The sequence below is a fragment of the Vulpes lagopus genome, chromosome 1, assembly GCF_018345385.1.
Source record: "Vulpes lagopus strain Blue_001 chromosome 1, ASM1834538v1, whole genome shotgun sequence".
Lineage (NCBI taxonomy): Eukaryota > Metazoa > Chordata > Mammalia > Carnivora > Canidae > Vulpes > Vulpes lagopus.
In genome coordinates this window covers 34,129,065-34,135,064 of record NC_054824.1, presented here as the reverse complement: position 1 = coordinate 34,135,064, position 6,000 = coordinate 34,129,065, and the positions used below count along the sequence as shown (strand labels likewise).

The 6,000-nt window shown below is 43.4% G+C and overlaps 1 protein-coding gene across 2 annotated transcripts in view; it reads left to right on the top strand.

The window, feature by feature from the left end:
• The first annotated feature begins 1,410 nt into the window (after positions 1-1,410).
• Positions 1,411-6,000, top strand: part of MEI4 (meiotic double-stranded break formation protein 4) — a 203,481-nt gene continuing 198,891 nt past the window's right edge. For both annotated transcript variants that reach the window (XM_041763148.1, XM_041763058.1), the window contains exon 1: positions 1,411-1,542. The gene's annotated coding sequence lies outside the window, so the exon portion shown is untranslated. The remainder of the gene's footprint in view (positions 1,543-6,000) is intronic.

The following is a 6,000-nucleotide window of genomic DNA, read 5'->3' as shown; positions in this document are numbered from 1 at the left end:
GGGCAATAATCATGCCTCACTCAGTGCCTGGCAGAAGGTAGTTCAATCCAATTTGCATAATGAATGAATGAGTGGAATTGAAGCGCATCTCACACATGCAGTACACAAGGCGACTTTGCAACATTTCCCCTTTTGACTCTTGATTATCTCTGTGATAGATGAACTAGGATTGGATTTTACATTTCTCAAATCAGAACTGTAAATACAGTAAATCATTAATCTAGTGTTCATTAATTTGGAGTTCGAGATAATTCAGTCTGGGTTTACCTGAAATTTACCTCTGCAGGATTGATGAGGACTGATAGATTAAACTAATTACAATGGACTTAAAATCATGGGCTCTTTTTAATGGGCAGATGGTTAGAACAGTGATGCTTAACATTTTAAAGAAACCTACAGGGCAGCCTTGGTGGCTCAGCTTCGGCCCAGGGCGTGACCCTGCAGTCCCAGGATCAAGTCCCACGTCAGGCTCCTTGCATGGAGCCTGCTTCTCCCTCTGCCTGTGTCTCTGCCTCTCTCTCTCTCTCTCTCTCTCTATCTCTCATTAATGAATAAATAAAATCTTAAAAAAAATTACAATAACGGATCGCAGGCAAATGTATGTCTTAATAAAAAAGGTTCATCCACTTAGGAAAATAGGCTCAACAGACCTCCACGTAGAAATGATCGATAATTTATTCTATAAATGTGTGTTGAAACTTCTACCCACTAGCAACCACGCACTGTGTGCAATACTAAAGAAGGCTACAAAAGAAAACCAAAAAACAAAAAACAAAAAACCTGTCCTCAGAATGCTTAAAATCCAGTTGGGATTCTAAAATAGGTAAGAATGTTAGATCGAGGTAAAGGAAAAAGTGACTTGAGAATATAGATGAAAAATACAGCATGAAAGGTAAAAAGCGAGCAAATTCACTCTGTACTAATCGTAACTTTCTGTGAGGAACAGAAGTTTAATTTCACCTTTGGAAAAAAGGACCATTGTCTCGGAATTCCATCTTTTCCTCAGGTCCCGGAGGTTCCCCTCCCCCACCAAGCGACTCCTTCCACCGCGAGTCACTGTGAGGATCTCTTCTCCTTCAAGGTCCCGACTCCACTTTCCCGCCAGCAAACCCCAGGGGGCGCACTCCTTCGCGAAGCGACGGGGCGTTTCCTCTTCTTCCGCCGAGCCCTCAGGAAAGAAGTCCGCGACGCCGGGCCGAGCCAGCTCGGGGCAGCGCGCGCCCGTCCGCGCCCGTCCGCGCCGTCCGCGCCCGTCCGCTCCCCCGGGGCCGAAGCCCGCGGTTCTCAACCAGCAGCCAACCGCGCGACGGGCCGCGCGGGCCGCGGGGCCTTCTGGGACTTGTGGTCTCTGGGCCCCGCCCCCGTCCGCCTGCCCCGAGGCTGGAAGGCAGCGCGAGCTGGGCAGCGCTCCAGGCTCCGGGTCTGCGCCTGGCCGCGAGGGCAGGCGCTCGGGCTCCCCCGGCCCCTGGTCAAGCGCTTCCTTCCCCGCCTGCACGGGCTCCCCGCGGAGGGCGCCCTCCCTCCTCTGCAGGAGCCCCGAAGGTAGGTGGGAAGCGCCCCGCACACCTCGGCTGTCCAGCCTGGTCGGCCTCGCCCTCCGCCCGGGTGGCCCGGCCGTGCCTTTCCCACGGCCCTGGGGCTGGCCGACCTGTGTTCGCGCCACTCGCTCCGCCGTGTGGAGGTCCGCACACGGTTGGGGTTTCTCTTCACCTCATTACATCGATCGCACCTGCACCGGAGCTTCCGGGGCACAAATTCGTGGGTGCCTGTGGTGTGTTCCACGCCTCTCAGCGTGGTTAAGTCTAGCTTGACCATCAGAATAGTTCCTGAGGCTTCAAGGAGAAGGCAGGGCCTGTGTTTCGAAGCCATTGGTGGAGTTGGCAGATCCATTCAGTGAGTAGATCTTGATTGGTCACCCACTTTCTGTTGGAGGAACTGTATAAAGTGCTGGAGGTGTCAGAGAGGGCACACGCACGCCTTCCCCACCCAAGGGCCTCACAGGCTTGCGCTAGGGAGGAGTATGTGATTGCTGAAGGAACCTTCAGAGGAAAAGGTGACATTGCATTAGAAGGATCTGACAAAATGCTGTGGGACACAAGCTTCGTGGAGAGGGCGGCACTTGAAGGAGGCAGAAGTACCAGATATTTGGGAAATAGAGGAAGACGTTAGGAATTCATTACAGATGAAGGGGTTAGTAAGAGTAAAGGCAAGATGGAAAAAACAGAATGTCTCAGGGTGTCTAGACTGTTTAGAAGTGGCAGGAAAGAAGACCGGAGAAGTAGTTTGGACTGAGTTATGAAAGGCTTCAAGTAGCTTCCTAGTCTGGAATTACAGAAACATGTAGACTTGAATTTCATTAGGGCCTGTAGATTAAATAAAGAAATGTATAATGTTTAATATTCACAAAATACTTAAAATGAAAAAACACATAATGACGTGGACTCTGTTCATGAGCAGGATATATTTTTTCAGTAGCAATTTTTAAAAAACGATTTTATTTAATTATTCATGAGAGACAGAGAGGGGGGGGGCGCATTGGGCACAGGTAGAGGGAGAAGCAGGCTCCCTGCAGGGAGCCGTATGGGAACTTGATCCCCACCTAGGATCATGGCCTGAGGCGGAGGCAGATGCTCAACCTGCTGAGCCACCCAGGCGTCCTAGTAGCAATGTTTTTGTCAAATTAATTACACACACACTGATCACTTTCTTGGGCTTGTTTGTATTGCCTTTTTCCTATGTAAAATCCTGAGAATTTACAGTGTATCATGTGGCTGCAATGAGATTCAGTCACTTGGCAAAGATTTGTGAGCTGCTATCCACTCTTCTTGTTTTTATTTTGGAAGACTTACTGCTTTAAAAGGGTTTTAGATCAAGTGCGATAAAGAACGTGTTTAATTTGGAACATGTATAATCTGGATGACTTTTTTCATGAATGATGGAGGGAATACCAGTATTTGGAACTGGCTTTCCAAAACAAGTATTTTGGAGGCTTTGTGAAAGCTTAGAAAATGCTATCCTAAATATGTTTTCTTTTTGCACATATAAAGATGTTAGGAGTCCAGTATATCGTGGGAAAGATCAGAGAGAATAGTTTAGTTCTTTCGTGGGGCAATTCCATGTCACGTGTATGTTAAACTACTTGAAAAAGATACTTGAAGTTGAAGGTCAAGAGTCACAATTTAATAGAGCCAGTTAAATTAGGCCTGGTCACTTTGGAGCTTTATTGAGGGAAGTGTATGACTCTGCACTGTGAAGAATAGATTGGAAGGAGTGAAGAGATCAGTCAGAAGGTTGATGCAGTAATGAAGACAAGAGGTATTAATGGTTTGAGGAAAATATAGACACATCTTTAGATTCGGTTATAGAATTGACAGGGAATTGAAGAGAAGGATAATTAGGGGAGTAGTGCCACTAAAGTTAGAGAGCAAAGTGTTTTAAGAATAGAGGAGTGGCCAATAGGGTCATATTAGTGGTCTGATGGTGCTGAGGAATAGAATGAGGATTTGTGAATAGACATAAGGCTTAGCAATTATGATGTCATTTGTGACCTTGGTAAGAACAGCTACGTTCAGCATTGGGGTTAAAGAGGGCTTCTTTTCTTTTTTAAAGCTAGGAGCAACCTGAGCTTGGTTGTATGTTGAGAGATAAAAGTCAGTACAGAAAAAGAGATTGTGAGAGCAGAGAGATGGTTGGTAGAGATGATAAGGTTTGAGATGCAATTAGGGTACCTTCTTAGAATATTGTGTATAGTGTGTAAGTACAGGAAGATGTTGATCTTTTTTTTTTTTTTTTTTTTTAGGAACATATCAAAGAATAACCAGAGCTTTCTTACATGCTTGCACAGTACCTAGGATCCAGCTTGCTTACCTATTGATTCATTCATTAGGTCAGTCATCTGATATTTTTTCAGTGCTTTTCATGTATTAGGTGTAGGAATTTCTGCTATGAGCAGACAGATAATGAGCTCAACGGAACTTGCTTGTCACTGAGGGATGTAGACATTAAAACTAATTAAAGAAGGAGTTATTCAGTTGTAGTTGTGGTAACTGATGTGAAACAAGAGTATAGGAAGTTAAAAGTGTATGTATAGGAGGGAGTTGCCATGGTCTAAGGAAGGCATTTTCAAGGATAGAAAGGTACCTAAGGGATCTCTTCTCCTTTACCCATTCTCTTTCTGGTGTCATCTCATTCTTGGTTCTCTGTTTGCTGTTGGGGTCAGTCTCTTTTCTTGAGCACTTGATGTGTATTTTATCAGTGGCTTGGTGGGGTGACAAAACTTTCAGGAACCAGGGCTTTGCAAGGATCTTTCTCAGTCTAGTTTTTGCTGCGTTATAGTGACTAAATGTGAACTAAGTGTCCGTTTAATTTTATTCATGCTACATTGATTACCATTAGGGAAAGAAGAGGGTTTTTGGAATGCAAATCAGTGGTCAGCCACAGCCACCACTGACTTAGCCTCTTAACATCTTTTGGAGGAACCACAACCAGCATGGATCCTGTCACTTATTAGAAGTTTTTGGTAACAGCCAATGAAAGCTAGGTTTTGTTTTCTTTCATTTAAAATGTTAATGTTCTCTGGGACAAGTGATTGGAGAAAAAGCATCCATTTATGTTTCCGTCTGTAGGAAAGTGAAGGTACTATTGTTGCTATGATTTTGCATTTATATAGCATTTGAGTGTTAGCTAAGTGATTTTCCTTTTTTTTTTTTAAAAAAAGATTTATTTATTTATTTATTTATTTATTTATTTATTTATTTATTTATTTATGATAGACATAGAGAGAGAGAGAGAGGCAGAGACACAGGAGGAGGGAGAAGCAGGCTCCATGCAGGGAGCCCGACGTGGGACTCCATCCCGGGACTCCAGGATCATGCCCTGGGCCAAAGGCAGGCACCAAACTGCTGAGCCACCCAGGCATCCCGCTAAATGGTTTTCCAATCAGTTTTGTTGTTCAATTTAAAAGATAACCTAAAGTCACCCTGGTCCAAATTTGTTTGGTATTATTTAGAGAAAAGGATCTTTTGTGTAAAAAAAAAAAAAAAAAAAAAGGCCTTCTATGATATGGAAAAACTCTGATCAATCAAAAGACTAGATATAATGTAAGACAATGTGGACATTATCTAAAGACAGCTCTCAATAGAAGACATTAGCCACATGATACCTTTTTTTACAATGAAAGAAGACAAAAAACAAAAAGAAATACAATCCTGCAGGAAGCCAATCCTCTCATGATTTGGTTTGTAACTACAGTATTCAGAGATGTTTTATGAGTTCTTACATCTATGTTCTTAAAGCATTAGGTTTTATTTAGAGCAAATGTTGGCAAACTTTTTCTGTGCAGGGCCAGATAGTAAATATTTCAGACTTTTCAAGGCCATGCTGTTTCTGCAGCAACTGCACAACTCTGCAGTGGTAGTACTAAAGCAATAGACAATACATAAGAGAATGGCTGTGGCTATTTCAATAAAACATACTTTATACAAACAAGGCCACCCAGATTTGGACTGTGGGCCATCGTTTGCCAACCTTAGATCTATAGCACTTCTGAGATTCTTTTACTGACTAGGGTGTTACAGATTGGAATGATTGATAATCATCTCAAATCTCTATGAAGGCAGAGATGGACTTGTCTTGCTAACTGTTGTGTCCCTGTGTCTAGCACAGTGCCTGACAGGTAGGACATAATTAGACATATCTGTTGAATGAAGGAATGAGGAACAAGGCTACTGATGGAAAATTGCCTGACCAAGTTTGGGTAGATGGTTCTATATTCATATTTTCAGGTTCTGTAACATGTATTCTATGGTACTACAATTTTGGGTACAGCAAATATGTTGCAGCTGAGTGCTTAGTTCAGAGAATAAATCCAGGAGGATGCTTGAAGAATCAAAAAGAGCCAGTGATACAAAGTGATGGTAAAGAACAGTAGGTCTATGAGCCCACCAATAAAAATGAATACTACATCCTTTAGAAGGGACCCGAGAGAGGGACTCTATTCCA